The sequence below is a fragment of the Manis pentadactyla genome, chromosome 1 (genome assembly GCF_030020395.1).
Source record: "Manis pentadactyla isolate mManPen7 chromosome 1, mManPen7.hap1, whole genome shotgun sequence".
Lineage (NCBI taxonomy): Eukaryota > Metazoa > Chordata > Mammalia > Pholidota > Manidae > Manis > Manis pentadactyla.
In genome coordinates, this window is record NC_080019.1 from 173,959,759 (window position 1) to 173,984,939 (window position 25,181).

Sequence of the window (25,181 nt, forward strand, 5' to 3'; positions counted from 1 at the left end):
GGTAACAGCTCATTCACTAAAAGAACTGAAAAATTTGACTGATATTTATGGGTTATGTTAGTGACCCTTGGGTTGAGGGGCAAAATATAAGACTAGAGGAAGAGAAGTTATTCACCTACATGCACTCTCCCATGATACAGAATTTAATATCCCAGCCTGAATACCTAGTAATAATTGGAATACACTGCTGGAATGGTTCCTTAAAGCTCTGATATACTGATAGTCTACAGTAATTGTAGCCAGCTGTGGGAATTGCTGTGGAAGTTTTAATCAACTTCATGGAGGCACAATTTACATACAATAAATGCATACATTTTAAGTGTATAGTTCCAGGTGTTTTGATAAATGTAGACACCCACATGCACCCTAATCAATATAAAAATATTTTCATCACAACAAAAAGTTCCCTCATGCCCTTTGCAGTAAATTACCCCCACTCTCCTCCTCAAGTAACTACAGATCCAATATCTCTCTCTATAGCTTAGTTTTTCCTGGTCCAGACCTTCATATCAGTGAAATCATATAGTATATACTGTCATGTGTCTGCTTTCCTCTTTTTTTGCTCAACATAGTATCTTTGGGTTTCAAACATGTTATTACATGTAACAGTAACTCATCCTTTTAATTGCTATTATCTCATTTTTGAAACATGCCACATTTTGTTTATACATTCATCTGCTGATGGACATTTGGGTTGTTTCTACTGCTGAGCTAATTTGAACAAGCTACTAAAAACAATCCTGTTAAGTTTTTATGTGAAAATATATTTTCATTTTTCTTGGGGAAAATACTTAGCAGAATTACTGGTTACATAAAAATAGTTACATGATTATAAGAAATTCTCCTTTGCAAAGTAGTTCTATCATTTTACATTCCCACCAAGAATGTACAAGAGTTCCAGTGGCTCCTTATCCTCACTTGGTATGGTCAGTCTTTTTAATTTTAATTTTTCAAGTTACTGATTTTAACTATTCTAATGAGTGTGACATGAAACCCTAATGTGTTCTTAACTTGCATTTCTCTAATGATAGATGCTCTGGAAGGTTGAACATCTTTTGTGTGCTTATTGGCAATTTATATTTCTTAGTTTCTGAGTGTCCAGTTGAATCTTTCACCCATTCTTAAAATTGTCTATCTTCAAATCTTCATATCATTAAAGAGTTCTTGGGCTTTGCTAAGGTGGATCTAAGGTAGTTCTTAATCTAAAGTGTAATTTTTATTCCTAAAGCATTTTTTCTGGTGTGTTTTCAACTGGATGCTGGGGTTGTTAAGCAGGTGTTAACAGGGTCTTTCCACTCGGGCTGTACTGAAATCCCAGCATCCCCCGCAAACTTGGTCTTAATTTATCTCCATGCCCTGGGGGTGCTATTCTCAGGTAAGACTTCAGCAGTCTTGATCTGCTGCAAAGTGGAAAATTCCTTCATGCAATGGCAGCCTCTAAATACACTACCGAGTCATCTCACCCAAAGGACAGAAAAAAAGTTCACAGAACAAATATAAATGGCTTATTAAATTATTTTAAAACACACAGCCAAAACCAAGGGGAGAGAAGGGGCTTAGGTTAACATTTCTAGGATAGGTTACAAGTGGACAGAAAGTTACAAATTGTTCATTTGTCCTATCTCTCTCTCAGCTAGGTACATCAACCTTCTTGTTTATAGTACGATTATAAGACCCAGAGTTGCAATTAGAGGAAGGAAGTTCATAGATGGAAGGTGACTTGGGTCAATGACTCATGCTTACTCTATAAGAAAGAGGCAGGGACAAGTATACCTGGCCATGGCAGGAAGTTGCCGATTGAACAACCATAGGTTTTATTTGCATTTCTTCCAAACAGTGCACATGGGCTGTCAATCCAAAGAGGCCTAATCATGACACAGCCCATCCAGAAGAGGCATAATCATGACTTGCTCTTTCTATTTCTATGTAAAGGTAGTATTCATATTTGTTCCATGATCTTGGCTATTTATTCTATTTTGGGCATGTCTTATAGATTACTAACTTATTTACAATCTGTCTTTAACATCTCTCATAAATTTTGCCTATGCCTCACAGGCTTCTTATTAACTTATTATCTATATTTAACACATCCTAGGAACTTTACTTATGTATCATAAACTCCCAGCTTACTATCTATGTTATACACTCATAGGTTTCATCATCCCATTAATTATCCTGTTCTCTATAGGAGATTGAATACTCTCAAGTAATATAGAACATTCACATTGCCAGTAGCAAGTAGTTTGTTCCACTAACCAATGAATATTGTCTTAAAAAAATTTTTTAATGAGGTATAATTGAAATATAAAATTATGTTAGTTTCAGGTGAATATTCAATCTTTTGCAAATTGCAGTTAGACACTCCCTTAAAGAAGTCATCATTTAGGTTTTAATGTAAGGCACAAGCAGTTCTTAGCAGCACCAGATGTGACCTATATTAAATGTACCCTGTGGCTGGCCTTATGTCCTCTCAACCTTATATCTGATTCCAGCTCTAGCTTGATAAACAAATTCTATGTGGGCTTTGACTTGTCCCTCTACTTGTTTCTCTTTATCCTGGGCCTCTCCAATGTTAAAGCATGGAAATACAGTTGGAACTCAGTAGCATGAAGCCTACAGTTCAGGAGTGAGGGAGTGTGAGCATTAGTGTGTGTGTGTGTGTGTGTGTGTGTGTGTGTGTGTGTACACTAAGGGCAGGGATCACAAGGGCCTAGGGTAGCACTCAATGAAGTGATGGAAGCCAGCGGATAAATGCTGGCCCCCGTCGATCTGTTTGTGGACAGCTTTGAGAATTGCTTGGCTGGCTCTCTTCTTTTACAAAGTCCTGATGGGACCCAGCTTTGTCGTGACAATGACCATCTTGATATCAGTCTCTTAAACTGAATATACATCTTTCCCAATGTTATTCTCCCCAGTCCCTCATTCTTGATCACTGTAATCATCACCCTGAAATCTGCTTTATCTAGAGGAGTAAACTAGACTAAAGCAAATACCATCCCTATAATCTCACTGTGTGATGGTGAGAAAATCACCTAACTTCACTGTGCCTCACTTGTCTTACACAACGGCAATATTAATGGCATATGACAGTTATGAGGACTAAGTGACAAAGTATAATGACTACCACATAATGAAAAATAAATATTAGCTGTTTTATTACTATTATTATTGTTATTAAGCTTTCCCTGAAACGCAAAAAAATAGGGTCTTTTCTAGCTCACTTAGGAAAAATTCAGTGGTGCTGAAATAAGAACAGTCTGATTTGAAAATAAGATCAAGACATCCCCACTGTTTTTTTTCCTTTAATATGTAAAGCCTCAAGAAATTCTAGGGTCATTAATGGAGTCCCACTGTCTACATACACTTTAATTTAAGAGATCTACATGAAACTGAGATTTCCAACAGCTTTAACTCTTAAAAGCACATATAATGAGTTGTACAAGCATTATGCTCTATTTTCTAGACAGTTTTCTCAAAAATGCCTATCTCAGCACAGTTTTAGTTTGAAGAAGATTCATACGTTATACCTATAAATACACATGTATATGACATATAAGTTTATAGGATATGCACATATGTAGGAACGCATCTTCTACTTCTAGTTTCAATTTGAAAATTTTAAGTAAAATTACAATATTAAGAAAAAATTTACTTTTAATTCAAAGAATAAGATCTGTAAGAAATTTTGCATTGAGTCTCCAGTGTACCGCTTTCTTTAAAATCTTACTTACCCTCTCTAAGTGACACATTATTAATATTTTAGAAAATGACTAGAGAAATAACACTACCTCCACAGAGGTGTTATTAGGGTTAAAAAAGATGCACATGAAAGTGGTTTTTGAATTGAAATTATTTACAAATAGTAAGCATTAATAATTATAATTTTACTTGCACATATACTTACAATCAAATATCTCCTGTTTAGATTTAGGCAACAATGAGCTGAATTTTGAAATGGAAGAGCCTCTTTTGTCTTTCTTTCTCAAACCCTCCAGTAATCATGAGGTTATATCCAAAGGATAGAAACTGTAGCTCTCTTGCTTATGTGCAAGGGCCAGTCTCTCTTCCCTTCAGCCAGAAGTGTGGCTACAGGAAACTGAAAACCAGTTCTGTTTAGTGCCTAATGTGTACTCTTCCTCCTGAACCTCTTCTCTTCCTGCAGAGTGTAGGAGACCTACGCTCCTGGACAGTTACATGATATTCTTCCCCACGACCTTGATGTTTCTTCTCTGGGCTTGGAGACCTGTAGGACCTATGCTTCTTCTGAACCAATAAGCTCTCACACATTAAGAACATTAGGAAGTGAATGATTCTTTTCAGACAGGAAATCAGAGGCAGCTTTAAGGAAGAGGTAGCATATGAGCTGGGCTGTAAAGACTTTCAGAAGATAAAAATGGGATTCTGGACAGTGAAAAGAGCATGAGTAAAGACACAAGGACATGGACTAATATTCAAGAAGTATAGGGTGACTGGGTGTTGGGGCCAAGGGAGAAGAAGCAGTCAGTATAAATAGGTTAAGAGCAGATAATGAAGGTCAAATATGAGGACTTTCTATGTCATACAGAGCCATTTGGAGTCTAAGTTGGGTTCAGATGGCAAATCCTTAATAATAAGGGCCTAAATGGGGGCAGTGTCATTGAGACTAGCAAAAAGGAACACTGGCAAAAAAAAAAAAAAGAAAAGAAAAAGAAAAAGAGAGAGAGAGAGAGAGAGAGAGACCATCTATGGGTGGGGGGAAATAACAGATGGACTTCAAAAGTGTTTTCATGAAGATTAGAAAGAGAAAAAAATTTTTAAAGAAGGACTGATGCATTAAACCTTCAGGCTGGAGAGATGGTTTCTTAACAAAGATAAGGAACACTGGAGAGAAAACCTACTTTGGTACAGAAAGGAGCAGAAGCAAACAATGTTGGGTTTTATCCATTAACTGAGCCATTTTTTATTCATATTGAGGTATAACAGATCCACAGTTAAGTGCATAAAAATGCATTAATTTTAAGTGAATTTTCACCTGTAATAAATACATGAAGCCATAACCCAGATCAATACAGAATATTTCCTTCATACCGAAAGGTTTCTTCATGCCTGTTTCTGGTCAACAAATAACTCTACTTTGTGGAGGAATTAGGCCCATAGTGTATCTTTTTTTAATTAAAAAAATATTTACTGAGCTTGCAGTAGTGCCAAGAAAATAAGGGGGATAGACACAGTTTCTTTCTTGGCCCCAAGGGGTTTCTTTATTCATGGGCTAGTGCAGCAGTCCTTACTTTACTACACATAAAAGCCACCTGGGACTATTGTCCCCCCAAATCCTAATTCAGCACTTTCAGGCTAGAGCATTGCAATACTCATTTTTAACAAACATCCTGGTTTCCTTTGAAGCAGATGATCTTAGGGTCAGACTTGATAAATGCAGACCTATTGAGTGGAAGAGTAAGTCTTGTAGTCTGTGCTGAGGAATCTGGACATAATCCTGTGGGTTTCAGGGAAGCACTGGAGCACTAACAAAGAAATAACAAAGTCATGGTTTCTGCACTTGGAAGTGGCTCTGGTAGCAGAATGGAGAAAGGATGGATTGCAGGGAGGAAGACTGCTGCCAGAAGGTCAATTGCATGAAGGTTATGTTCAGATGAAGCAAGAAAACATCTCTCTCTTTTCTGGAGTGAACAAAGATTCAAAAGGCATTGAAGAGGAACACTCAAAAGCACGTGTGACAAATGTGTATATGGGCTTAGTGGGGGGGTGGAAAGAACAGTGAAAATAGGGAAGATGACTAGTTGTCTTTACTAATGGATACAAAAGGATGCACCCAGATCTTGAAGCCATCCTGACCTTATGACTACTACCCACAATGGAGTGCTGAACAAATTATACTAGTCCAATTCTCTTGAGTCACAGAGGGCAGATCTTCAGTGCTAAAAGCTGACTGGTATTTATTGCAATACACAGGGCAGTGTCAAAACAATAGTTTATTGAGCATCCACTTAATGACACCTTGTCAGACTCTCAAAGATCTGGTCCTGATGGCTTTCAGGAATTCAGTTCCAAGAATGCTCCCCATGCTGGGGAATTAATTGGTCTGTTCTCAACCAAGTGCAAAACACTGTGAGTTGGGGGAAAATAAAACCAAAGAAAATCTTGTGTTTGACATTGGGAAGCAATCCTGGGAAAAGAGTGAGGTAAAGTATCCTTTAGTGGCTAAGTATCCTTTCCAGCTTGTTGTGTCACAATCTTTGGTGGTAGCGGCACAATCTTTAGAGGTGACACAGATGGGATATGACAAAGAGATGCTATATGTTTCAGCCCCTGCTGTCCAACCTATCAACTTCTTAGGACAGTCATGGAGCGTAAGAACCTGCAGATAGGAAATCCATGCCTCTTCAACCCTCTTTAGATGGACTTAGACCCACAGTGATGACACTGAGGAGTATTCTGTGGCAACACTATATAGCTCCTTACAGATTACAAGGAATGTTCTTCTAACTACCTAACTTGCCTCTTGACAACAACCTTGGAAGTAAAAAATGTTTGTTTTCCCTTTTGCAGATGACAACACTGGGGCTTAGGAAGGTGAAGTGTCCTCCCCAAGGTCATGCATACATAGCCTAATGGGACTGCGACTGAGGCACTAAACATCAAGAGAACCGAGTTATTGCTGCAAAACTGAGCAGCCTCCCAAGGACCAAGGGTAATCTGCTGGCCTACACCTGCTCCACTTTTCCCTCCTCTTGAAATGCATCTCTCCACTGAGGTTGTGCAATGCCACAGGGACCCTCAGCTTAAAGCAGATAAGAGTGAGAACACAGCCAAGGGGTGGACACCAAAATCCTCTCCTGTGCCTCGTGTACAAGGTGTGCACATCTGACAGATGCCATGAACAGACATGGAAGCTGATCCACGGATAACACTTTTTTTGTGTACCCATATTGATGATACATTCTTATAAAAAAAAAAACAACAGGGGGATCTAGGTGAGGAACACATATTTTTTTCTTTACATCTGATTTCTAGCTTGTTCTTAGTACTCAAATGGAATTGGAAAGAAAGATGACAATACTGATTCCTGAAAAATGTTTCCAATTTCAGATATATAGCTGCCGTAGCTGTCAGCATTTGGCTTTGCCATCTGTCGTTTGTCAGAAATTCAAAGCTCTTCTACGTAAACCTCACTGAACTGAAATTCGCCTGAAACAATTCTAAATATGAAGACATTATTTAATTTAGCAGCAAACTCAGCCTATGGAAAATTTAAAAAGTGGAGAACTGATGTTATCATGCCTGCCATCTTGATGGTGCTGAGTTTCCTTATGATGTGAGCTTGGGGAAACTCCAGAAATGAGCAAATGTTTAAGAAAAAAGAAATCATCACTGAAACCATATGCTGATATTCCAAAGCCTAACAATTAAACAAACCATTAGGTATAGACTTTCCCATCATGAACCACGCCAACCATGGCCGTGGACCTGGTGGGAAAGGAGCTGACTCAGTGGCTTGGCCACCCACAACAGGACAGGCACAGCTGGAGCAGATCCAACTGCAGGTTCCGGGGGGACAATCATGTCAGGCAGTCAGAACTGAGAAAAGGAAGGGGTGGCAATGGACCTCAGGGACACCCAAGCAGGCAGGGAGTGCTGTGGGAGGGGGCAAAGGGGGCCAGAAGAGACTCACTCAGATGAATGGATGTGCAGCTTTCTGCGGGCAGCCCTCTGGCAGAAAAACAGAGTGCCATGACAGGGAATTCAGGAACAGGCCACATTCCCCGACCACAAGAAGGGTTCTCTCTGACCCTTGTTTTTTTGTTTTCTCTCTCGCTCTCTCTCCTTTTTTAAAATAGTTTTTCTCTTTCCCATTTCCTCCCTATACCAGTTATTTGCCTAACCACTTGCATGTAATCTGTTCTTAAGTCAACAGACTACTTGTAGCTTTAGACAATCACTTCTGGTAGAAAGCTTTCTTTTCATAAAGAAATGATGCCTTATTTGACTTCCCATTCTGGATTTGCCCTATCTTTCTTAGAAATGGTGAGTGCAGAGAGAATCCCTCAGCAATAGGACCGTCTAGACCATGTTCAGTACAAAATGACTTAACAGGGAAGTGGAAAAGCAAACTTACAGACCACAGTTTCCTCTGCAATACAACGCAGACTGTGTAATAGAACAGGAGAGGCAACTCTATGTGAGTGACCTGGGCGTGTGCTTCTGCAACCATCCATCTTGAGCATGTACCCAGAGAAAGCAGACCAACATGCCTGCAGCATTAAGGAATACCTCACTTGGATTTAGATATTTAAACAAAACTCCACCTTCCATAAGCTTCTTCCTCCCAGAAGAAAAATACACTTAACTTTCCTGTCCAGAATCCCTTAGGGCTCTTTTATCCTGTGACCACATTAAGCAAGTACCTCTAGTTCCTTTTATTACCTTGGCATTATAACATGGAGAGTGGTTTGGCATCCAAGACTACTTCAGTGTCTCACAGTCCTTCTCTGATAACCCTAATGTAGTTTGTCTTTCTTTCAAGTGTTTTTGCCAGTAAAATGCTTCTGTAATCACAACTGTATTAGAGCTAGACAAATTTTTTCCCATTACACTTTACTGATGCCAGCGGGTGTTAAACTGTCTGTTTTCCAAGGTCTTTGTATTTTGGGTTCTGCTTTTTAACAGTATGTTTTATTTGGCTTATATCTACCTATATCTAAAGTACTATTAGGATTACTTTAATACTTTGCTATTTTCCCTCCAAAATCATATACCCTTTCCAACTACAAAATGAAAGATTATTGGAACATTAAGTTAGGTCACCATTTAGGTGGAATATAATAGGATGTTAAACCTAGATTCAAGGTGAACACAACAATATAGCCATTCTTGATAGAATAGAAAGGTATTGGCAACATTTTTTGCATAGTGAATTTTATAAATTGAAGCTAATTCTTGGTTTCCCCTCAACAATTTTAAACATACTAAGCTACCATCAATCTTCTGGTAAGATATTTCAGTAATCAACTATTAACTCAAGCTCATTCTCCCCTATTCTTTTCTTCCCAAGTCTAAATACTTGGTCCTGTTTTTACATCTGATTTTGCAAATAAGCATTGAGAATCAGCCCTCCATTCTCCAAACACACTCCGTCCAATTCAAAGCATTCTGAGCCAATTAATCAGCCTCAGCCTCAGCAACCAGAACTCTGTTTCCTGCTCAAAATATTATTTCTTTGCAAATGTTCCTTGTGTTTCCAGTCTTCCTACTTACCTGTCATTGCATTTTCTCCTCAAATTCCTCTTTCGCTATCCTCGCTCTGAGATGACTCCTTGTCCACACAGCCATTCAGTCTCTGCACACTCCTGCAACTTCTTTGCACTCCCGTGTATTCTGCCCCCTCATCCCCTACCTAATTTTCTCTTCATCTCTTTCCAATGTGGCGTTACCCACTCTGTTTGGAACTAGGTCTTTGGCAATTATAGAAGGTATGTTATTAACTCTGCCAGCTGCTTCATCACCTGCACTCACTGCAAGCCAATTTAAAAAATCTTTGTTCTTGGATACTCTGATTATTCTAATTAGAGAGCTTATCACAGGGCTGCAGCAAAATTCTGCTTTGACAATGATCTTTCCTCTTTACTTCCATAATGTAAAGTAAGGAGCAAATTACATTGCAGACACTAACCTCCAGCCCTGCTGTTATTAATTTTTCTTAGTATATGTTAATTTGTGGCATCCACTTCCTATGACCAAGCCCTTTCTTCCGGACCTTATTGAATATATGGATGCAACTGTTTAAGTTCTCTGGATATTGAAACAGTGTGATGGCACATAATATCTGTTGTTTTAAAAAGGGAAATCATAGAAACAAGTTTTGCTACCTACTTTTTATGCACCTTTTCTGTTTTATAGAAGGGAACTCTTTTCTCTCTTATTTTTCCAATTCTTACATAATTGGACAGGACACTGAAGGCAATAACAAACAGCTGCTGTTGGGGAGGAGTTAATTTTTAGTGTGACACACAAAGAAACCTGGAGGGGGCAAGAAGTAGTACCTTCCAGGCATAACTACATCCTAAAGTTTGTTAATTTATTGGTTTCTTCCTAAAGCCAAAAAGATTTCTAAGTCTCCTTTCATCCTAAGCCTATCTATTAGTATGTTAACTATATTTAATATATGAATTCTTTCATTTATTCACTTATTCATACCTATATACAACCTTTTACTTATTCATTCATCTACTCAACAACTATTTGTTGGGAACAGCATACAAGGAGTTGTGTTAAATTCCAAAGACTCACAAGCAAGGTCTCTGCTTGCAAGAAGCCTCAGAATAAAAAGGGAAACAAATAAGTAAAGGGACTGTCAAATATGACATGAGCACTATGTGTGCTATTAGAGCTGGGAGTAGTTGCCTTTCGGAAGTATTAAAAGATGCAAATTGTGAAACGTATGAGAAGGCTCTCAAGTTGTATACATTTTACTGGGGAGACTGCACTCAAAATGTTCTAACATTGCACAGATCTGTATAGTGACCAATTAAAAAAAAACAGGCACAACTATTACTGGGAAGTATCGTCATGGTAAATTATTACATGATATCATAATACCAGGAATACATGTCAGGCATAGCTACTAAAACAGCCATTGTGAAGCAATCACTGTAATTACTTTCCATGGCCAGGGGTATTTATAAGAGTCAAAGGAATATCAAGTTGGTCTAAGCAGGTTGCAAAACTGGAAGAAAGAGAGGAAAATATTCTCACTTAATTGTGCATTGGTAAAAAAGAAAAGAAGTTGACTGAGTTAGTAATTTAGTCACAAAGATGAATTTTTTAAGATTTTTTTCCCCCTGGTGGGAGGTTATGAGATTAGGAAAAAAAAATAAACAGACTGATGAAAGGGACACAGACTCACAGTTGTTTCATCTGAGAAAGAAAGGAACAAATCTGGAGAAAACATTATTTCAGGCTTTCCCCAAAACTAACAAGAAGCTTCTTTTTTAGAAGAGGGATTGCTTATCTAGTGAAGTTAAACAAAGGCTTGAAAAAGCCATGCTATCAATAATTCTTAATTAACTTTGACAGCAAGAAAAAGTACAGTATGGTTTTGAAAGGTATGTGGCTTACGAGGAAGCGAAAGGTCAATTGAGATGTTAGAACTTTCCAGTGCCTGAAAACACCATGTAAAGATAGAGAATATCACGGGAGGAGACAAAAAGCTAAGCTTAACCTAAGCAGTGACAATTACAGAAATTATTAGCATTTATTTTTATTTCTACCACTATTTGTTTCCATTGATCTTGCTCGATATTTAATCTAGCCTTAAACATATTTACAATTCAATCACAGTGTAATTAATTAAATGTAGCCCATTGGTTTTTGCTCCAGGTAAGCAAACTCAGGTCCGTATCTCTCTGGATATTGCTGTCTCTCTGCATTTCAGCCTGTCAATTTGCTTTGTGACCTCAGTTCTGAGACAAGGAAAAGTGATCAATTTTCAGTTCGTTCAGCTTTTTCCTATAGGACAGGAATGATGACTTCCAGGCTTTATTCACTTTGAATCTAGGATCCAAAGTCCTTCAAAGGATTTTAAAGGAAATGGAATGATTCTATTTTCTTTTTTAAAAGGTTATTCTAGTTTGCAAAGTGGATTGGGGGAGAGCTATCATGGAAACAAAGAGATAAGTTAGGAGATCACTATAAGCAATGATTTAAGTAAGAAATGCTCATGGTTTCTAATGACAACATAATCTGATGATGTTGAAGAGATGTCAAAGACAAGGCCATGATATGTGGACATCAAAGAACTGAGATGTCTACCATGACCTTGAAGTTATTCAGTATGAGGGTAAGACTTGGTTTCAAGAGAAAGACACTTAGAATCAGAAAGGAAATGCTTCAATAAGTGAAATAGGGCAATGAGGAATTACTGGATGACAGGAAGAAGAAAGGAAGAGCATAGAATTTCCGAAAGGCATGAGACTGTATATAAAATGATTACATTTTCATGCTGATTTTTTAACATCAGGCTGAATGTATAATTGTTAAAGTGAATTACAGAGAGAAGAAGACACCTATTCTACATCCTTCTCTTTTAGCACATGGGATGAGACAAAATAGGCAGTTTCCACTTGATGTAAACAAAGAAAATGTGGCATCTGCAGAACTCCAGGTTTCAGTTAAAGCCCTTAAGTAGATGGAAAGGATGGAAAGATTAAGATTTTAGTAGAGTTTATTAATCCTGCAACAGGTTCAAAAATGAGGAAGATTTTTGAGCAAAGTGAAGAGTGAAATACTTGGTCAGGCATAGGAAACAGAGAATACTAAAGGAGTAAGTGCATAGTATGTGAGAAGCAAGGAATATGGGGATGGGAACATGGTGACTACAGCCCAGAATCTCCTAAGGTTTTCAGTCCTCTCACTTCACTACATTCCACTAAATTGTAGCAGAGCCTAGGCAGCTCTGGGGAGTCACAGGGCAGGAAGGTGGCAGTGTGCTGGGCAAGAGTAATTAGCATGTGCGTTACAATTAGATGGCAAGAGAAACAGCTGCAATGCACAGAGGCAAGAGGCTAAGCAAACACCTAGTGGGCTCCTCACAAAAGGTGTGGACACTAGGAACAGGTGGAGATGGCAGAGAACATTCATCATTGGAAAGAAATCACTCACACTTGAAAACCATTCATCTTGTGGTAGCCACCAAAACTGAGAGGATATAAGCCTCTGCTCTCCTTTTCTTATTTTTCAGCTTTGCCCCCAATTCTACAGTATTTATGATGCTTTTTCAAACTTCTCACACTTAAATTAAGCTGGTCTCCACATTGTCCAACACCTCACCCAGGAACATTACTCTTTGTTCATTATTCATTTGTTACTTTTTGTTCATTATTTCTCCAGTCATTGAAAACTCTCCTTTTTGTATATAACCAATGCAGAGCTCTCAATAACAGAATTTCAGGTCTTGCTATTGAGAAAGATTTTAACTTTGCCTTATTTTAACTTTGTTTGCCCAGACAAGAACAAAGTATTGTCTGCAGAGAGGAGTATCTGATGGTAACATAGCACTAATTACAATTTAATACATTTATTAGAAAAGAATTTTTTAAAAATTATTTTTGGCAAGTTTTCTATGAGTTTCTGTGCTACTATTTAAGAGTAGAATCATGAGTGAATTACTCAGAAATTAAGATTTCTTAGAGGACTCTAAAGGGTACATTATTTTCTGATGAGAATTTTAAGTTCTGATTCTATTTATATAATGTTGCAAAAGGTAAGTTTTCTTCCTTATGAGAGTCTTACATTAGTTAAACAACATGTATAAGAGTAATTCATTAATTTTCAATCATTCCACAGGAAAATCCACATGGCTTCCAGCAAAGAAAGAAGTAAGAGTATTTCCCTTATGACAACATATTCTGCTAGAACTCTTCTAAGTGCTAGTGAAATAGGGATGTGAGTTGAATTAAAAAGTCAGAGTTCCATTCAACATATAATTTAGAAGTGAACTGATTAATTGGCTTTAAGTTATATTTGTGTTTTCTGATTGGACTAAAGTATATATACAATATTATACTGGTTTCAGATGTATAACATAGTGACTTGATAATTATATACATTACTAGATACTTGCCATGATAAGTGTAATTACCTTCTCTCACCATACCAAGATATTACAGTATTGCTGGTGATATTCTTTATGTTGTACTTCCATTCTTATAAATAACTTATTCTATAGTTTTCAGTATATACCTCTTTATCCCTTTCACCTATTTCATCCATTCCCTCTCAACCCCATGGTAACCAACAGGCTGTTGTCTATATTTGTGGGTCTGTTTCGGTTTTTAGATTCCACATATAGGTGAAATGTGGTATTTGGTTTTCTCTGCCTGGTTTATTTCACTTAGCATAATGCCCTCTGGGTTCATCCATGTTATCACAAATGGCAAGATTTCCTTCTTTTATATGGCTGAGTAATATTCCATTGTGTATATGTACCACATCTTCTTTACCCATTCATCTACCGATGGGCACTTGAGTTGCTTCCACATCTTTGTTATTGTAAATAACGCTGCTGTGAACACAGGTGTGCATGTATCTTTTCAAATTAGTGACTGTGTTTTCTTTGGGCAAATTCCAAGAAGAGGAATTGCTGGGTCATATGGTATTTTTATTTTTCCTTTTTTTTGAGGAACCTCCATATTGTTTTCCACAGTGGCTGGATCAATACAGATTCACACCAACAATTTAGGAGGGTTCCCTTTTCTCCACATCCTCACCGACATTTGTTATTTCTTCTTTTGGATAGTAGCCATTCTGACTAGTATGGTATAATATTTCATTGTAATTTTGATTTGCATTTCCCTAATGATTAGTGATGTCTGGCATCTTTTCATGTGTCTGTTAGCCATCTGTTTGTCTTCTTTGGAAAAATGTCTATTCAGGTCCTCTGTCCATTTTTTAGTTGGATTATTTATATTTTTGGCATTGAGTTCTTTATATCTTTTGGATATTAGCCCCTTATCAGATGTATTATTTGCAAATATATTCTACCCTATGGTAGGCTGCTTTCTTGTTTTGTTGAGGGTTTTCCTTTGTTGTGCAGAAGTTTTTAGCTTGCTGTAGTCCCACTTGTTTATTTTTGCTTTTGTTTCCCTTGCCCAGGAAGACTTACCCAGAAAGAATTTCTCATGCTGATGTTCATGAAATTCTTGCCTGTTTTGTTCTAAGAGTTTTATGGTTTCATGTCTTATATTTAGGTCTTTATTCCATTTAGAGTTTACATTTCTATATGGTGTAAGACACTGATCTAGTTTCATTCTCTTAAATGTAGTTGTCCAGTTTCCCCAACACCATTTATTGAAGAGACTATCTTTCCCCCAATGTATATTCATGTCTCCTTCACCATATCTCAATTGACCATATATGCATGGGTTTATTTCTAGGCTCTCTATTCTGATTCAATGATCTATGGGTCTGTTCTTGTGCCAGTACCATATTGTTCTGATCACTATAGCTTTGTAGCATAGCTTGAACCTGGGAGCATGATAACCCCATCTTTGTTCTTTCTCAAGATTGCTTGGGCTAGTCAGTCTTTTGTGGTTCCATGTAAATTTTAGGATTATTTGATCTAATTCATTGAAAAATGCCATCAGTATTTTGATAGGGATTTCACTGAATCTGTAAATTGCTTTTGGTGGAATGACCATTTTGACAATATTAATTCTTCCTATCCATGAGCATGGGATAGATTTCCATCTATTTGTGTCTTCTTCAATTTCTTTGATCTATGTCTTATAATTTTCAGAGTACAGGTCCTTCACTTCCCTGGTTAGGTTTATTCCCAGGTATTTTACTCTTTTTCATTGAATTGTAAGTAGAATTGCTTTCCTGATTTCTCTTTCTGCTAGTTCATTGTTATTGTATAGGAATGCAACAGATTTCTGTGTATTAATTTGTATCCTGCAACTTTGGTGAATCCTGTTATTAGTTCTAATAGTTTTTTGATGGAGTCCTTAGGGTTTTCTATATATAGTATCATGTCATATGCAAATAGTGGAAGTTTTACTTCTTCCTTAAATTTGGTTGCCTTTTATTTCTTTTTCTTTTCTGATTGCCATGGTCAGGATTTCTAGTACCATGTTGAATAAAAGCAGTGAGAATGAGCATCCTGATCTTAGAGGAAAAGTTTTCAGCTTTTCACCATTGAGCATGATGTTGACTGTGGTTTTGCCATATATGGCCTTTATTAGGTTGAGGTATGTTCCCTATATGTCCACTTTGTTGGGAGATTTTATCATGAATGGATGTTGAATTTTGTTAAATGCTTTTTGACCATCTAATAAGATGATCATATGATTTTAATCTTTCCTTTGGTTAGGTGTATCACATTGATTGATTTTCAGATGTTGTACCATACTTGTATACATCAAATAAATCCTACTTGTTTGTAATTAATGTTTTAAATATATTTTTAATTCAATTTGCAAATATTTTGTTGAAGATTTTTACATCTATTTTCATCAGGGATATTGGTCTATAGTTTTCTTTTTTTTGTAGTGCTTTTGTCTGGTGTTGGTAGTGGAGTAATATTGGCTTTATAGAATGAGTTTGAAAGTATTCCCTACTCTTTTATTTTCTGGAATACTTTAAGGATAGGTATTAGTACACCTTTAAATGTTCGGTAGAATTCACCAGTGAAGCCATCTGTGCCTGGACTTTTGTGTGCTGGGAGTTTTTTTATTACCAGTACAATTTATTAGTAGTAATTGGTCTGTTCAGATTTTCTGTTTCTTCCTGGGTCAGTCTTGGAAGACTGCATGTTTCTAGGAAGTTAGCCATTTCTTTTACATTGTCCAATTTATTGGCATATTATTTTTCACAGAATTCTAATTCTTTGAATTTCTGTGGTGTCAGTTGTAACTTTTTTTTTCTGGTTTTGTTTATTTATCTCCTCTTATTTTTCTTGGTAAACGTGGTGGCTAGAGGTTTGACTATTTTGTTTATCTTCTCAAAGAACCCACTCTTGGTTTCATTGATTTTTTCTATTGTTTTCTTAGCCTCTATTTTATTTATTTCTGCACTGATCTTTATTATATCCCTCCTTCTACTAATTTTGGGCTTTCTTTTTTTTCCTTCTCTATTTACTTTAGCTGTAGGGTTAGAGTGTTTGAGTTGTTCTTATTTCTTGAGGTAGGCCTGTTTTGCTATAAACTTTCCTTTTAGGACCACTTTTGCTAGATCCCACATATTTTGAACCACCATGTTTCTGTTTTCATTTGTTTTGATGTATTGTTTGATTCCTCTTTTATCTGTTACTTGATCCATTGATTGTTTAGAAGCATGCCATTTAGCCTCCAAATGTTTGTGTTTTATCCAGTTTTTCTCTTGTAATTGACTTCTAGTTTCATATCATTGTGGTCTGAAAAGATGCTTGATACAATTTTAGACTTCTTAAATTTGTTGAGGTTTTTTGTGCACTAATATATGATCTATTTTGGATAATGTTCCTTGTTCATTTTTCAAAAAATGTGAGTTCTGTTGTTTTTGAGTAGAAAAACTTTACTAACAGATACACAAAAAAGAAAAATCTGGAAACCCAATGACACCACCAAAGAAAGGCATAAAACACAAGAGAAAAGAGCAATAGAGGAAGAAATGATTAGAAAAGAACAACAAAAACAACCAGGAAACATTTAACAAAATGGCAATAAGTACATACATACAAATATTACTTTAAATGCAAATGGCCTAAGTGCTCCAAGCAAAACACATAGGGTGAAAGAATGGTTAAAAAAAAAAACCACCCATCTATTTGCTGCCTACAGAAGACTCACTTAAGACTTAAAGATACATGCAGACTAAAACTGAAGGGATGGAAAATGGTATGCCATGCCAATAAGGATGAAAAAAAAGCTACTGTTACAATACTTACGTAAGACAAAACAGGATTCAAAGCAAAGAAAGTAATAAGAGACAATGAACATTACATAATGATAAAGGGATCAATTGAACAAGAAGATAGACAAGTCACCCTATTAATAAAGGTTTTGGCTTGTGGTTCACAAGGGGTTCTTATATGACATTCTATGAATATAACAATCCATATAAGCTGATGATCACTTACATGCAAAGACATTCTAACAGCACTGCATTTCCTACTCACCCTCCTCATTATATATATATATCTTCTTTTTTTTTTTAATGGGGTATTATTGATATACACTCTTTTGAAGGTTTCACATGAAAGAACAATGTGGTTACTACATTAACTCATATTATTGAGTCCCATCCAATACCCCATTGCAGTCACGGTCCATCAGTGCAGTAAGATGCACCAGATTCACCACTTGCCTTCTCTGTGATACACTGTCTTCCCCGTGACCTCCCACACCATGCGTACTAAACATAATATCCCTCAATCCCCTTCTCCCTCCCTCCGTACCTACCCTTCCACATCCCTCCCCTTTGGTAACCACTAGTCCCTTCTTGGATTCTGAGAATATGCTGCTGTTTTGTTCCTTCATTTTTGATTCACTGTTATACTCCACAAATAAGGGAAATCATTTAGCATTTGTCTTTCTCTGTCTGGCTTATTTGACTGAGCATAATATCCTCCAGCTCCATCCATGTTGTAGCAAATGGTAGGATTTGTTTCTTTCTTATGGCTGAATAGTATTCCATTGTATATATGTCCCACATCTTCTTTATCCATTCATCTACTAATGGATACTTAGGTTGCTTCTATATCTTGGGTATTTTCAATAGTGCTGCAATAAACATAGGGATGCATATGTCTTTTTGAATCTGAGAACTTGTATTCTTAGGGTAAATTCCTAGGAGTGGAATTCCTGGGTCAAATTGTATTTTTATTTGTAGTTTTTTGAGAGACCTCCATATTGCTTTCCACAATTGTTGAACTCACATTCCCACCAGCAGTGTAGGACCATCCCCCTTTCTCCACATCCTTGCCAGCATTTGTTGTTCTTAATCTTTTTTCAATGCTGGCCATCCTAACTGGTGAGGTAGTATTTCACGGTGGTTTTTATTTGCATTTCCCTGATAATTAATAAATAGTGATGTGGAGCATCTTTTCATGTGTCTGTTGGCCATCTGAATTTCTTCTCTGGAGAAGTGTCTGTTCATATCCTCTGCCCATTTTTAAACTGGGTTATTTGCTTTTGGGGTGTTGAGGCATGTGAGTCCTTCATATATTTTGGATGTTAATCCCTTGTCAGATATGTCATTTACAAATATATTCTTCCATACTGTAGGATGCATTTTTGTTCTGCTGATGGTGTCCTTAGCTGTAGAGAAGCTTTTTAGTTTGATGCAGAGCCATGTGTTCATTTTTGCTTTTGTTTCCCTTACCCAAGGAGATGTGTCCAGGAAGAACTTGCTCATGCTTATATTCAAGAGATTTTTTCCTAGGTTATCTTCTAAGAGTTTTATGGTTTCATGACTTACATTCAGATCTTTGATCCATTCAAGTTTACTTTTGTTTATGGATTTAAACAATAATCCAGTTTCATTCTCTTTCATGTAGCTGTCCAGTTTTGCCAACACCAGCTGTTGAAGAGGCTGTCATTTCCCCATTGTATGTCCATAGCTCCTTTAACATATATTAATTGACCATATATGGTTGGGTTTATATCTGGGATTTCTAGGCGGTTCCATTGGTCTATTGTTCTATTCTTGTGCCAGTATCAAATTGTCTTGATTATTGCAACTTTGTAGTAGAACTTGAAGTTGGGGAGTATAATCCCCCCAGCTTTATTCTTTCTTCTCAAGATCACTGGGCTATTCAGGGTCTTTTGTGGTTCCAGATCAATTTTCAACTGTTTGCTCTAGTTCATTGAAGAATGCTGTTGGCATTTTTATAGGAATTGCATTGAATCTGTAGATTGCTTTAGGCAGGATGGCCATATTGACAATATTAATTCTTCCTATCCATGAGCACAGGATGTGTTTCCATTTATTGGTATCTTCTTTAATGTCTCTCATGAGTGTCTTGTAGTCTTCAGAGTATAAGTCTTTCCCTTCCTTGGTTAGGTTTATTCCTAGGTATTTTATTCTTTTGATGCAATTGTGAATGGAATTGTTTTCCTGATTTCTCTCTCTGCTAGTTCATCATTAGTGTATTGGAATGCAACAGATTTCTGTGTATTAATTTTGTATCCTGCAACTTTTCTGAATTCAGATATTAGATCTCCTACTTTGGAATGGATTCTTTAGGGTTTTTTATGTACAATATCATGTCATCTGCAAACAGTGACAGATTAACTTCTTCTTTACCAATAAAGATGCCTTTTATTTCTTTGTGTTGTCTGATTGCCATGGCAAAGACCTCCAAAACTATGTTGAACAAGAGTTAGAGAGTAGGCATCCTTGTCTTGTCCTGATCTTAAAGGAAAAGCTTTCAGATTCTCGCTTTTAAGTATGACGTTGGCTGTGGGTTTGTCATATATGGCCTTCATTATGTTGAGATACTTGCCCTACATACACATTTTGTTGAGAGATCATGAATGGATGTTTAATTTTGTCGAATGCTTTCTCAGCTTCTATGGAGATGATCAGGTGGTTTTTGTCCATTTTGTTGATATGGTGGATGATGTTAATGGATATTTTAATATTGTACCATCCTTGCATCCAAGGAATAAATCCTACTTGATCATGGTTGAATGATATTTTTGATATATTTTTAAATTCACTTTGCTAATATTTTGTTGAGTATTTTTGCATGTATGTTCATCAGGGATATTGGATGATAATTTTTTTCTTTTGTGGTGTCCTTGCATGGTTTTGTTTTTAGAGTGATGCTGGCTGACCTCATGGAATGAATTTGGAAGTATTCCCTATTCTTCTACTTTTTGGGAAACTTTAAGAAGGATGGGTATTAGGTCTTCACTAAATGTTTGATAAAATTCAGCAGTGAAGCCATCTGGTCCAGGAGTTTTGTTCTTAGGTAGATTTTTGACTACCAATACAATTTCATTGCTGGTAATTGTTCTGTTCAGAATTTCTGTTTCTTCCTGGGTCAGCCTTGGAAGGTTGTACTTATCTAGAAAGTTGTCCATTCCTTCTAGGTTATCCAGTTTATTAGCACATAATTTTTCATAGTATTCTCTAATAATTTTTTATATTTCTGTGGTGTCCATAGTGATTTTTCCTCTCTCATTTCTGATTTTGTTTAAGTGTGTAGACTCTTTTTTTCTAGATAAATCTAGCTAGGAGTTTATCTATTTTTTTATATTCTCAAAGAACCAGTTCTTGCTTTCATTGACTCTTTCTATTGTATTATTCTTCTTGATTTTATTTATTTCTGCTCTAATCTTTATTATGTCCTTCCTTCTACTGACTTTGGGCCTCATTTGTTTTTCTTTTTCTAGTTTCATTCATTGTGAGTTTAGACTCTTCATATGGGATTGTTCTTATTTCCTTAGGTAGGCCTATATTGCAATATACTTTCCTCTTAGCACTGCATTCACTGCGCCCCACAGATTTAGCATTGTTGAATTATTACTGTCATTTGTCTTCATATATTTCTTGATCTCTGTTTTTATTTGGTCATTGATCCATTGGTTATTTAGGAGCATATTGTTCAGCCTCCATGTGTCTGTGGGATTTTTCATTTTCTTCATGTAATTTACTTCTAGTTTCATACCTTCATGATCTGAGAACCTGGTTGGTAAAATTCCAATCTTTTTGAATTTACTGATGCTCCTTTTGTGGCCTAGAATATGATCTATTCTTGAAAATGTTCCATGTGCACTTGAGAAGAATATGTATCCTGCTGCTTTTGGGAGTAGATTTCTGTAGATATCTGTTAGGTCCATCTGTTCTAATGTGTTGTTTAGTGACTCTGTCTCCTTACTTATTTTGTCTGGTTGATCGGTCCTTTGAAGTGAGTGGTGTGTTGAAGTCTCCTAGAATGAATGCATTGCATTCTATTTCCACTTTTAATTCTGTTAGTATTTGTTTCACATATGTAGGTGCTCCTCTGTTGGGTGCATAGATATTTATAATGGTTATATCTTCTTGTTGGATTGACCTCTTTATCATTATGTACTGTCCTTCTTTGTCACTTTTTATTGTCTTGGTTTTGAAGTCTATTTTGTCTGATACAAATACTGCAACTCCTGCTTTTTTCTCCCTATTAGTTGCATGAAATATCTTTTTGTATCCCTTCACTTTTAGTCTGTGTATATTTTTGGGTTTGAAGTGAGTCTCTTGTAGGCAGCATAGAGATGGGTCTTGTTTTTTAATTCATTCAGTGACTCTATGTCTTGATTGGTGCATTCAGACCACTTACATTTAGGGTGATTATCAATAGATATGTACTTATTGCCATTGCAGGCTTTAGATTCGTGGTTACTAAAGATTCAAGTTTAACTTCCTTACTATCTAAGAGTCTAATTTAGTGCAATTAGTATGCTATACAACCACAATTTAAAGGTTCCTTTATTTTTTCTCCTCCTTTTACTTCCTCCTCCATTCTTTACATATTAAGTATCATATTCTGTACTGTTTGTCTATCCCTTGACTGACTTTGGGTGGAGTTGATTTAATTTTGCATTTGCTTAGTAATTAATCTACCTTCTTCACTATGGTTTTATTACCCCTGGTGACAGCTGTTTAACCTTAAGAACACTTCCTTCTATAGCAGTCCCTCCAAAATACACTGTAGAGTCACTTTGTGGGAGGTAAATTCTCTCAGCTGTTGCTTATCTGGAAATTGTTTAATCCCTCTTTCAAATTTAAGTGATAATTTTGCCAGATAGTGTATCTTTGGTTTGAGGCCCTCCTGCTTCACTGCATTAAATATATCATGCCATTTCTTTCTGGCCTGTAAGGTTTCTGATGAGAAGTTTGATGATAGCCTGATGGATTTTCCTTTGTATGTGATCTTATTTCTCTCTCTGGATGCTTTTGACAGTCTGTCCTTATCCTTGATCTTTACCATTTTAATTACTATATGTCTTGGTGTTGTCTTCCTTGGGTTCCTTGTGTTGGGAGATCCGTGTATCTCCATGACCTGAGAGACTATCTCCTTCCCCAGATATGGAAAGTTTTCAGCAATTACCTCCTCAAAGATACTTTCTATCCCTTTTTCTCTCTCCTTTTCCTCTTGTATGCCTATAATATGAATATTGTTCCATTTGGATTGGTCATACTGTTCTCTCAATATTCTTTCATTCTTAGAGATCCTTTTTTCTCTCTGTGCCTCAGCTTCTTTGTATTCTGTTTTCTAATTTCTATTTCATGTATTGTCTCCTCCACCATATCTAATCTGCTTTTAAAACCCTTCATTGTACTCCTTAATGATTGGATCTCAGACCAGAAGTCATTCCTGAATTCTTGAATATTTTTCTGTACCTCCATGAGCATGTTTATGATTTTTATTTTGAAAACTCTTTCAGGAAGATTGTTGAGATTGGTTTCATTTGACTCTTTTTCTGGTTTATGTAGGATTTTGCTTTGAACCCATTTTCTTTGACATTTTATATTTGTATATGGTACCCTCTAGTGCCCAGAAGCTCTACTCTCTGAAGCTGCTCAGCTGCTGGAGCAATGTTAGGGGTCACATAGGAGTAGTGTTGGTGCCTGGGGGAAGGAAAGAACTCTTTCCTGCTTCCCAACTGTTAGGCCTATCTCCACCACCAGAACCAGTGGGCTAAAGATAGAGGTGTAAGCCTCTGTGGTTTGCGATTGCAGTTGCTGTAGGCAGGGATTCCGTCTGGCTGGCATGATGCAAGGGCAGGGGCTGTCAGTTTGTGAGGCAGGGTTGGGATGGCACCACAGGCTGTGTATTATGGTGGGGGGCCTTGGAGCTGTGTAGCCAGCCAGGGCAATGGAATGCCTGAAGCTCCTGAATGTTTTCAATGTGCTGGGCAGTGTTAGCCCAGACAATTTTGTCTACCTATCCTTTCTACTGATCAGTAAGCTCTGTGTAGTCCTTGCCCTTTTAGTAGCCCTCTTGCTAAACAGGAAGTCTCTCAGACTGCCTGCCTTTCTTTTGTCCCAGAGCAGCTGGATATAGATCCCTGTTTTTCACTACTGGCTGGAATCTCAGTCTCTCCAGGTATTCTGGCCTTCTTAGCTTTCCAACCCCACTAATCAACAGAGCACCATGCAATGTAGGTTTGTGCTCCCAGAGCAGATCTCCAGAGCTAGGTGTTCAGCAGTCCTAGGCCTCCACTCCCTCCCGCTCTGTTTCTCTTCTTCCTGCTGGTGAGCTGGGGTGGGGGAAGGGCTTGGGCCCTGCTGGATCATGGCTTTGGTACCACTGGGTCACAGCTTTGGTACATTACCCTGTTCCATGAGGTCTGTTCTTTTCTCCAGGTGTATGCAGTCTGCCACAGCCTTCTTTCCTGTTGCTCTTTCAGGATTATTTGTATTAATTATATTTTTGTATTACATGTGGTTTTAGGAGGAGGCCTCTGGCTCACCTCTCATGCCGCCATCTGTAACCTAAAATCTGTATATATCTTCTTTTACACCTTTTTATTAAGTGATTCCCTTAACTAACTTTTAGATGTAATTTCTTTTGCTACTTCTGTCTTATTGACCTTCATAGTAGCTTTTAAATAATTGATCTACTTTCTCCTCTATATGTTTGCTTCACCAGTGGAAATTTAAAAAATTTTTCCCTTTCTTAAATTTCTTGCTTCTATTTAGGGTCTTTTTTCCTCTTAAAGAAGTCCCTTCAACATTTCTTGTAAGGCTGGTTTGTTAGTGGTGAACTCTTTTATTTATATTTATCTGTGAAGCTCTTTGTCTTTCCTTCAATTCTGAATTCTCACCTTGCTGGTTAGAATATTCTTGGCTGGAGGTTTTTTTTCCATTTAGCACTTTGAATATATTGTGCCATTCCCTTCTGGTCTGTGGCATTTCTGCAATAAAATCAGCTGATAACCTTATGAGGCTTTCCTTATATTTAATTTGTTGCTTTTCTCTACCTGCTTTTAAGATTCTCTATTTTGATCTCAGACATTTTGATTATGATGTGTCTTGGTGTGGACCTTCTTGTCTTCACCTTGTTTGGAGCACTCTGTTCTTCCTGGACCTAGCAGACTACTTCTTTCCCTAGGTTAGGGAAATCTTCCGCTATTATCTTTTCAAATACATTTTCTACTCCTTTCTTTCTCTCCTCTCCTGGGACTCCTATACTGCAGATGTTAGGATGTTTGATGTCCCAGAGCTCTCTTTCCCTATCCTCATTTAATTCTTTCTTCTGCTGTTTAGTTTGAGTGCTTTCCATTACTCTATCTTCCAAGTCATTGATCTGTTTTTCTGCATTTGATAGAAGTGTATTTTTTCCCTCAAGTGTATTTTTTAAAATTTCATCTATTGAATCCTTCATAACTGGTTCTTTCTTAGACTTTCTATCTCTTTATTGGGGACTGCCTTGAGTTCCACTATTGTTCTCTCAAGTCCAGAATCTTAATAGTCATTGCTTTCAACATTTTATCAGATAGATTGGTTAACTGTGTTTCATTTAGCTTTTTTTCCATTTTTTTTCCTTCTGTCATTTGGAGCATATTCTTCCTCTCTCTCCTCATTTTTTATGATTTCTGTGCTTGGTTCTTTGAATTAGTTGAAAGGGCTCACTCTCCCAGTCTTGAAGGACTGGCCTTGTGTAGGAAAGTGCCCGTGTAGACTGTGTGTGTTTTGTGGTTTTGGCAAGCTGGAGCCAAATA